The sequence below is a fragment of the Alligator sinensis genome, unplaced genomic scaffold (genome assembly GCF_000455745.1).
Source record: "Alligator sinensis unplaced genomic scaffold, ASM45574v1 scaffold957_1, whole genome shotgun sequence".
Classification (NCBI taxonomy): domain Eukaryota; kingdom Metazoa; phylum Chordata; order Crocodylia; family Alligatoridae; genus Alligator; species Alligator sinensis.
Genome location: NW_005842039.1, coordinates 2,426,442 through 2,437,197, shown reverse-complemented (window position 1 = coordinate 2,437,197; position 10,756 = coordinate 2,426,442).

Here is a 10,756-nt window from a genome sequence, read left to right as displayed (position 1 = left end):
CATTATTAAAATAGGAGACCATACTTATCTGCCCAGCAATGGGTAGCAAAGAAATTCTGAATGAACCAATCTGAGAAGCTTTTACTATTTGAGAAAAGAAATAACTTAAGAATTTCATTGTAAATATAATGAATTGCATACCTAGCTGGCCTAGTGCCTTTGGCTTCTGTGTATCCTAGCTGAGGATCTACCTGTGCTTGACAACTGTAATAATCACTGACAGTGGAAAGAACATTGGACAGATTCTCAGTTGCTCCTAGCTTATGATATATGCAAGCAATTAAACACTTGAGTATAACATAGCAAACATTGTGCAGTACAGCTTGATGAGTCTTCCAGTGTTCCAAGCTCATTGTGACTGTTTTACTTTGTCAGATTTATTTCAAGCAACACTATTGAAAACAACTGTTATATTGCAAACTTCCAAGTTGTGCTATGGGTGAACATTTGCTTCATTTTTGGATCTGGCATGAGATATGCTAATCTAGGCACTGATTCAAGAAAACACTGAACAGTATGCTTATGTCCCATTGACTTCAGTGAAATTTAAGATCATGCTTAAAGTTAAGCTTTCCTGAATTAAAATGCTTTTCAGAACTGAGAACAATGATTTGGTACCATCAGCTACATAGACCCTATCATGTTAAGTCAACCGGCAAAACTTCAGTCTCACTTTTAGACTGAGAATTAATCCACAGAATAATATTTTAAGGCATTGCTCCATGGTCTAGCAAACATTAGCTGCCAAAAGAGTCATCTGATCTCATGCAGGAAAAAATGGAATATTACAAAAAGCAAATGTCTTTAAAAGCCTTAAGGCCCACAACAGTCTGCTATATGGAAACCAATTTCAAGCTATTACTCCTACAAGCAGAGATACATTATTGATCCCATGGAAAGCTATTCAGTTATGGAAGTATAAACATACTTTTATAAAGGAGACCAACATTTGCCACAGGTGGAGAACTCTAGACTCTTGTTTGATAGTAAATCTTTCTGCCAATATTTAGTCTTCCAGAGGGCTAATCAGAACTTCACATAATCCAAAGACAGAATTAATATGTTTAAAAGAAAGCTAAAACTCAGCTTTACTTGCTTTAGAGGAGGCAGCTATAATGTATTCTCATCCCTGATCTATTTACAAATAATTTGAGCCTACTGACACCAGATTTATTTTAAAACATCTGAAACAGTTTCATCACACTTTGAAGTTTGCTTCCCAGATGGCCCTTCTTATCTGAAAAAAGAGATGAGTTCTTGATCAATATATCGTGGAAACAGTTAACAAAATTACGCTTGAGTCTAGTAAAATCCATCTATAGCTCCATTGAAATCAACACATTTCTATCCATCTATGCTAGCTGAATATCTGCAACTGTGTTCTCAAAATGAATTTGCTTTCCATTTCAAATAAGTATTCTAAAATTTTCTCAGATAATTTGAAATATTCATGCCATCCATTTAAAGAAAGTGTGCATACAGAGGTTATTTAGAATGGTTTCCATTAAAAATGGTAATATTTGGCAATGGAAAATTTCCTACTTTTGTGCCACACCATGATCAAACCGAGAATGGAATAGCTCTGTTAACACAAGCAGACATTTTAACTCTTTGATCTGTAAGTTATAGGTCTTATGCTAAAATTTTGTAATGTATTTTGTATAAAAAAATTCTAAGATTTCATAAGGGCATGGTGAGTATATGTATAGTCAAAAAAGTTTTGTGATACAGAAATTCTGGAAACTTTCCTTTTAGATCAGGGTTGTTCAACTGGTAGTCCATGGGAAGCATTGTCTTATTAAGTATCCCCTTAACAAAAAAAGTGGTATTATAGTTGAGAGTTTATCATACAACACAAAATATTAGATCCCAAGGTAACTGTACATCTAGATTGATAAACTGAGTATTAAAAGGTGTGCTAGGCACAAATAGAAAAATTGGTGTATATTGTCAAAACTCCACTGACTTTGAAGAGTTATAACAGTTTATACTGGTTAAAGATCTGCTCCTGAATTGGTGAGATATACATGATGTGCCTTTTTTCAACAGGCTTCAATAAGGAAGCAAGGAGCACACTAATGTGGTCATATGAACACATGTAATAATAAACACATGTAAATACATACTGTTGTCTTAATTTGAATATAAATCACTCAAATGCATGTTCCATTCTCATCTCAAGAGTTAACAGAACATATTTGTGCAGAATGAACCATTGAAATTGGCACTCAAGAGACTAAGGAAAGGCAACTCAGTTATATAACCCGCTTTAATTGATCTTTTAAAGATAAGGGAGGATTAGGAGAATTGTAACACATTAGTCCAGAGTCACACGGGTTGAGCTATTATGACTATGTTTAACTCTGTTAACTTCAGTTAACTTAGTTTAAATCAGTTAACATCAGTGGAGTTAGCCCTGATTTGCACCAATATGAGAAGTGAATAAAGCTATTTAACTTTTAATTGCTATGGTAGTCAAGTAGGTTTGTTACTTTTTATTTTATGCTTATTCCAAGTTTTACACACTGTGTAATTGGCATTAAGCTCTAGGGTAAAGAGCCTTGGAGTGTTCAAAGGTGATTGCATACACTAATCATATCTCCATTATCTAAGGCTTCAAGGCAGGGATGGCTGGTCATGATGTGGGGAAAGTCCAGAATGGTTACAATTAAGATGGACCAGCTGAACCTTTATTGACATCAATTTAGACTAAGCATCAAAGCCTGTGACCAGACAAGTGTGGATGTGCGGTATGCAGTGCTGTGACCCCATCTGTGGCACCATACACCACATATGCTGCATATGCTGCATATGCAAGTGTTCTTTGTGCTGCTAAATTGCAGCATGGGAGGTGGGGGAGTGGGAAGAGGGCTGGCACCGGGAGATCCCAGTGTCAAAAAAAGCTTGCACCTTTAAAAAGTAGGGTGGTGCATGTGGCGGCCGCATGCATGGCTGGAAACTGGAGCCTAGCTGGCCAGAGCCATACTCCAGCTGCCAGCCAGGCTCTGCACTGCTGGATCACCACTGCTGCAGCCCTCAGAGGCCCTCAGGACCCCCGGTAAGGCTGCTGGGGCCAACCCAGGAGAAGAGGACATTGATGTTTTTTAGGGGAACTTTCCACCGAAGGGTTGAAGAATAAAACCTAGTTTCATTTAAGTCAATAGGGGTGAACCTGAGAAAGAATGTAAAGGAGTGGCACAGGGTCTGACCCAAAGTCCCCTGAAATTGATGGAAATTCTATTTTGACTATTGAGCTTTCTATCAGGGTCCTGCCACGCATGTATATGACACAGTTTTCTAATTCAGTGGTGCTGCTGATGTGTCATATTGCCTGCCTGTAACACTGTTAGGCAGAGAGTAGTCCTTCTTTGGGGAGTCCACGCTAGACTGCAGAAGGGGAGAGGAAGGAAGGCAGAATGGTGTAACAGGGTGCTGTCAGGGTGTGGGTTTGAACAATGAACCCCTGGGACTGGGTCAGCAAGGTGTAAAACAATTTTTGCAGTCAAACAGGGTTTGCTAACCCAAGACATTTGTTTTTACTGATATTCTTCAAACTTTTTACTAAAAAACAAACACTATGCTATAGTGTTAAACTCCTAAATTTCAATCCAATCCTTGTCCAGGGCCTGGCACAAGTATTAAATTTATATTATGTAAAACACATCAATGAAAATAAGTCAGTAAAAAAGTTTGGTTGTCAGTAAAAAGTTTACAGACTTAGAAAAAAAGTGTGTTGGGTAGTTAGCCATGTTAGTCTGAAATTATGCAGAAGGCAGGACAAGGTAGCATATTATAGACTAACTTGTAGAGAGGCATGAGCTTTCATAGGCTACAATCTATTTTATCAGTCTACTTTCATAGCATCTGACAATGTAGGATGCACCCTATTAAAGATAATGCCTCTCTGATGAGTTAGTCTAAAGTACCACTGTGCCATGCCTTAGGCTTTGAAGATTTATTATTGACTCAAACAGTTTCAAAGAACTTCTCCTTCTGACTACATCCACAGTGATTTACTATTTTAAAATTAAGGAGTATTTGGATTATCTATTTGGCAAACAAGTGCTTGGTAATATTTTAAGGTGTAATATACATTTTTTTCAGGGTCTTAGTAACTCCAAAGCAATAAATTCAATTAAAAAAATTAAAACCAAAAAAATTAAGAAAAACAATACCTTGTGTCTGAAATGAACAAGAGAAATATCAGACCAAAGGATTATTTTTTCACAAAGTTTCATGCATTAGAAAATAGGGGTTTATAATGAAGGTGCCTCTTCAACCATAACGAGAGCATTGTGACTGCAAAGCTATCATAATACAACATACTGTACCAGTGGGAAATAAACACACATCAATAAATCTTATTATTTCTATAATCATGCTACAATATGAGCAATTTTAATGAGTAGAACAATAAGAGCATCCCTACAGTTACTCTGCAGGCATACTGTCTGGTATAGAGTATAATATAATCCAAAGGTTTTCAAACATTTCCAGTATATAAGATATTTAAGAGACATTGTCTTTTGAAATACCTTGCTTCCCACTTGATCCGTGTAGATCACTTCTTTTCCCAGCATCCTCAACTCATTAAAGCAATTGCTTACAATGGAATGTAGTACACGTGTTCTTGTATTTTTCCTCACTTTAATGTGATAAGTGTTTTTGTCCTTTTTGTAAAAAAAAGTTAAACATACCATCTTCTTTTATTCTTTGTTTCATCAAATAAACCTAGGACCATCCAACTTTGCCAATGCCACATAAAAGTTATTTCATCAAAATTAATGGACCAGAACTAATGTGGGAGAGAATCATGTATAATGTTTTCAAGTCTCAAAAATAGGTGTAAATTTAAGAGATAGAGGCAAAGCTCTGTAGCAGTTCTTATTTTACCTGAACCAGATGGACAATCCTTAATACATGCATATATGTATGTACCTAGATAAATACATAGGAGACCTGGATGGATCTTTGGGCTTTAAATGTTCACAAAAGTTCAAGATCCTAAGAAATTCTTCATGTAAATAAACTACTACCTATTCCATTGGTTCATAAGTTATAACTACTCCATTTAAAATAATTTTAGGAATAGATCTTCACCTGACATAATGAAACTATGCCAATTTTTTTCAGGTATCTGTCTACAAAATATCCTTATAAAATAAAGGGCTTAGTCCATCTGTCTGTCCATCCATAACACTCTTGAAGCACTCTTATTGGTTAGTGAAACAATCAATCAGAGTGCAGAGCACCGCTATGAAGGCAGGAATGGAGTGGAGGGCAAGACCAGTGCTGCTGGCATCACCTTCCCCCTCAGCTGTACTCCTCAAAGGCAGTGGAGCACTGCTATGATGGCGCACACAGAGTGCGGAGGCCAGTGCCTCACCCTGCCACTGCGTCCTCACTGTTATGGCGGTGCTCTGCTGCCTCCAAGGAGCAGGGCTGGGGTGGGGTGTCGAGGCCAGCAGTGCTGGAGGTGGTGGCAGCATAGGGTGCTAGCAGACGAGGAAGGAGGGAAGGTAGCAGCACTCCATCCCTGCCCCCCATCATTCTCGATAGTCAATTCACTAGTATTGTTATAATTTCCAACCCCATCTCAGAATGCTGGAGGCTCAGGTGAGCGTAGGTGACGGTATGCCTACCAGGCACAATGCTCTAAATAAGTGGTGACAGGTAGCAGACCCAATATAACGGGTATAGTGTGATGATCCACTTAGACTGCTACATCCAGCTTCTCACAGTTGTACAAATCAACTACAGTGGAGTGCCATGCTCATTCAGCAATAAGGTGTCTTGTACCCAAGGCAGTTTCTTTAGGCCTCACTTGGATCTCTCTAAGCATCGCTGCTCTATACTATGCAGGCATACTCATAGAAAAGTTTGGGCATTACAGACATAAAGAACCCAAACAAACAGTGGTTTAATTTAAATTCCCTGCATCCAGAGCTGAGTGCAGCACATGCCCAGAAGAGGCATTGCGTTAGTTGGACCTGGTTTGAATTGGACCTGAATTGAATCAGCTATTAGATAAAAGTACCAAAAAGCCCCGCTGAAGTGCCTGATCTATACAGACACTGCAGAGCTGGGTTGAATTAATGCGCTGCTTCTTCCCATAAAGCACTTCCCCCTTCCCCCCTTACATGTGTCAGCACCCTTTATTATGAATTTGAAAGGGTTTTTATTTTCCAAACATACTAGGTATACTTTGTTTTCATGATCCTGATGACTTTATTCATTAGCTTTCCTCATTTTGATTTTTTTCTTGATTAAATTTACTTTTATGGATATTTGTGTTCAACTTCTATGCCTTTTTATTATGTAAATTGACAACTGTTTTCATTGTGTAAAATTAGAGTTTCCATTTTTCATTCTGAGGCTAAAAATCACTGAGAATGATTGGTGGAATTAAAACTTGTCCTGAAGTGGGCTATCAAGGACAATGGTTGTTCTGCATACTGGGTGCATCTACACATGCAAATGTTCTGGGGTTGGTTTACTTTAGAGTAATTTACTTTAGAGTAAACCCATCCTGGGCAGGCATGTACATGTGTAGAGAAGGAGGAGAAGATTTGCTGCTCATGGCACCAGTTTCATCCTGCCACCACTGGCCCCCTACCACAGCCAGGGGAGACTCTGGGCTCCTCCTGGGTGCTTGCTGAGGGGCTGGCAAGGAGCACAGGGCCCGGAAACAGCTGCCTTTTGGCAGGAGCTGGGAGATTTCTCCCTGCCCCTGGGAACTGCCTGCTGCTGGGGTAGGCTCTGCCACTGGAGCCCAGGTGGGGACAATGGCCCCCTGCCCCAACTCCCTGATTGGGGGCAGGAGGCTTGAAAAGAACTGCAGGGGAGGGGCAGGTCTCAGCCCCTTGCCCTGATCCACCAGTGGGGCAGCTAGCAGTGATCCCCTGGCTAGGCAGGGATTCCCCATGCCTAGATCACCCAATCGGATCACAGGACAGTTCCGGACAGCCCTGAGCTGCCAGGAAAATCTGAATGTGTAGCCTGGAGTTGATTGGGGACTGCTCAAAACTCCCAAGCCACTCCAAACTGCTCATGCAGCCTTCCCTGCATAGCCCAGGACTGGCCAGGAACTGTCCTGGTCAGGGTCAGATCCCAGCCAGCTCCAGGCTGGGCAGAGAACTCTCCCTGTGCAGGGATCTCCCAGCCTCCACTCCATGATCATGGAGTGGGGGCTGGGAACAGACTAGGAGCTTGTTACCAGCCCCAGCTCTGTGATTGCAGAGTGGAGGTTTGGAGATGATTGTTTCCAGTTCCAGCTCCATGATCACAGAGCTGGGGCTGGGAACAATCATAGCTCAGCTCCCACTCTGCAATCATGGAGTGGTGGCTAGGAGAAAACAATCCCAGACTGTTCCTAGAAACAATCATTCCTGCCCAGGATCCAGTGGTGGAGCCCACCCTGGCAGCAGGCAGTTCACAGGGGTAGGGAGCAATCTCCCACCCCCTGCTGCCCGGTTGATCTGGAGCAAATTTGCTCTCAGTCAGCCATCTACGTGTCTCATTCTTTACAGTAATTACAGGTAGAAAATTTACTCAAGATTAGAGCAAATTGCTGTGCAATGAGCATCTGCATGTATAGACGGCGACGCTTACTGCACAGTAATTTGCTCTAATCTCAAGTAAAGCATCTTGTGCAGACATGCCCACTGAATGTAAAATGGTAATTTCTATATGTACATAGTAAATTAATATATGAAAGCATAATCCAACACAAATCAGGATGTGTTTCAGTCCTATTGCTTTATGAGCTTCAGCCCAAATTCAGGTAATCCAAACAGTATCACACCCCTCCTTGACCAGGTACAGACATTATACTTTTACCAGTATAAGTGATTGGAAGCTAGTCTACACCTGTAACAGAACAGAAGTTTGGTACACACAGTCCGATTTAAAAATGGCAGAACCTAGTCTAAGATTTGCTCGCTCGCTTCAAAACAGTGAATGTGTATTCTGTTCATTACTGATCTAAACTATGCTGCTTACAGAAAACCACGTAACTTAGATTGATTCCACCTCAGGCTTTTGAATGCCTTTGTTCCACGTGCTCAGCTTCCCAAACTCCCAAACTTTGAGGGATCTCTAGCAACCACATGGTAGGAAAGAAAATCACATAATTTCTCCAATGTGTTGTTACTAGAGAAGTTCCATCCTGCACTGGATGGAATCCATCCTGTAATTTTTTATAGAAAATTGCATCTATGTTAAGAACAAGGAGAGAAAATAAATAATATTAAAAATCTGGGAAAAGATTATTTTCTTACTTGTGTTAGGAGATTTCATTTGCTTTCTTATACATTTGCATGGCTGGATACTCCAGAAGATGATAGCACAGAAGAAACAGCAATAAAAAGAATAAAGAGTTATAGCTGACTGGCAAGTATCCATCCCATGCAGCTGAAACCAGTCACAAGCAAGTCTAAAATACTTGCTACTCCTTAAACTTTTTAAGAGTATCTTGCATTCAACAGGCTTGAATAAATCTGTGCAGTTATGCAGTATATCCTGTATGTCACTGACCTCTCATTGTAAGACCCAATACCGTTGTCTAGGTACAGATTTTACACTTAATGTGCATTAAGTACTCAGAAAGTGCTTTAAACCTGTACCAGAACAGACATTCCTAGCACTTAAAGTACTTTAAAAATGGCCGCTTGCATACTAAGTTAACCCTCGATGGACATGCTATCAGATTAAATTTAGTGCTTTAGGTCAGAGCATTTTTTTGAATATCTGTTCCACATCCATCATGCGTTAAGCTAGGTCACATTTGCCAACATCCGAGAGGCCCCTCACAGGGCAGCATGGTCAGTGGTCTTTCTGGGGGACAGCCAGGGCCTCCCCTAGGGCAGGGGGGCTCCTTTCCCCCAGCTGCAGCCAGCAGTGGCAGTGCAAGTGCCCTACACCACTTCTTGCTGTGCTGGGAACTCTGGTGCCAGGAACTACTGTCTAGCTCATTTCTGTTCACTGAAGAGTTAAACTAAACACAATAACTTTGAAGAGGGATTGTGTAAACTGCTAGATTCCAGGTAATAAAAATAGAAAAGAGTTAAGTTTGGATTAGTGCCTTTCCTATTTTAAGCAAGTCTTCCCAAGTGCTTAATAAAGCCGTGAATTTGATGCTTGAATAGTTTAGTTGCAAATCACCACTAAAGTTACCTTCTACTGGTTTTAAAACTTGCCTTGGGGTCTTTCCATATGGTCAACAAAATGAGTCTTTGATTTAATATTTCACCCGGAAAACTTCTTATAGAACAGCAGCTCCCCTTCCCTCTCCTAGCACTGCACTGCAGTATTATCATTAGTTATTAACAGCATCTCTTGAACCCTCAGCCAAGTTGGCCAGAGACAAAATGGGTGCGACTGGAAATGATGGATGAGCTGCCCTGGTACTATTCCTGATTCATGCCCATGAAGTCAGCACTAAGGAAAGTTCTGCGCTTTGCAAACTTTCAGTTCAAAAAGAATTTCAGATCAAAACATTTGCTATCAAATTGTTGGTAGTGACAGCTCAAAAGAGCTTCACAACCACTGTCTATGAGCTGATGGTCTTTACCTGCCTCTACCTTAATATCCACAGAACCTTTTGATGCATCTTTCATCTTGAGAGATCCCTGGATCTGCCTTATTTGACACCCGCTAATGCTTTTGGTTATGTTTGTTCATTCCTCATTACTGACTTCTCAGCATAAAAAGGCAAGATTTTAACCCTCACAAATGCTGGCCTTTTATTAAAGCAGAAGAATTAAATGTGACATGAAGAATATTCTTTGGAACTTTATCCTTGAACACACTCTTAAACACATGGATACTTGGTCATATTCTTTACTGAATTGGGAAATCCAGGGAAAATGGAAATATTTCCCATGTCCGGAGGGTTTTGTCCAGAAAACATGCAGCAGAGACTTAGGAACAGATTTTTCAAAGGAATTTAGGCAGAGATTGGAAGTTAGGAGCATACCTTTAAAAATCGGTCTTCTGGGGTCTGATGCGAAAACCTTGTGATGAGAATTTTCTCCAGTTTTTGTAACCCTGTGGGTTGTTGAGAATGTTCAGGAACTTTTAGGAAGCATTCAAGACCTGGCAGGATTAAGCCCTAATTTTCTTCTAGTCTCTCTGTTTTCCTTGTATTCTACTTGGATTTTTGAAAGTGTCATGCAGGGTGCATCTACACGTGTCGCTATGATGATGTTGTTATGCACCGTGATTTGGTACTTCCAAAATGAAGCACTAAATCACAGCACAGTAACAGCCTGTACTGCACTGTATGCATGGTGCATGGTAATTCTGAGCAGCTACTTTGCCATAGTAGCACACTATACTGGGCGCAGTAGCCACTGGTCACGTGTAGATGCCCACGGATGCTACGTCACTGTAGCGTATTGCTATGGTGACATAGTGTCACATGTAGACACATCCACCATCACCTTGTTCTGAGATGCCCCTTTATATTCAGACTCAAATTATGCTGGTTATTTTCACAATCACTGCAAACAACTATCTTATTTCTAGTTGAGGTCCACCTATCCCTTTTCTTCTGACATTAATGTTGTATTTTCCATATTATACATCTTACCTTTACCTACAATATGCCTAACTAGAGCCAGTTGGGCTAAAGATGATAAACTACTTAGGGTAGAAAAATATCTTGGAAAGATACAGACACACGTGGAACAATTAACAAATAAATACAAAAACAAGAATCACAATAATAAAAACTGATAATAATAATGTGTCAGCA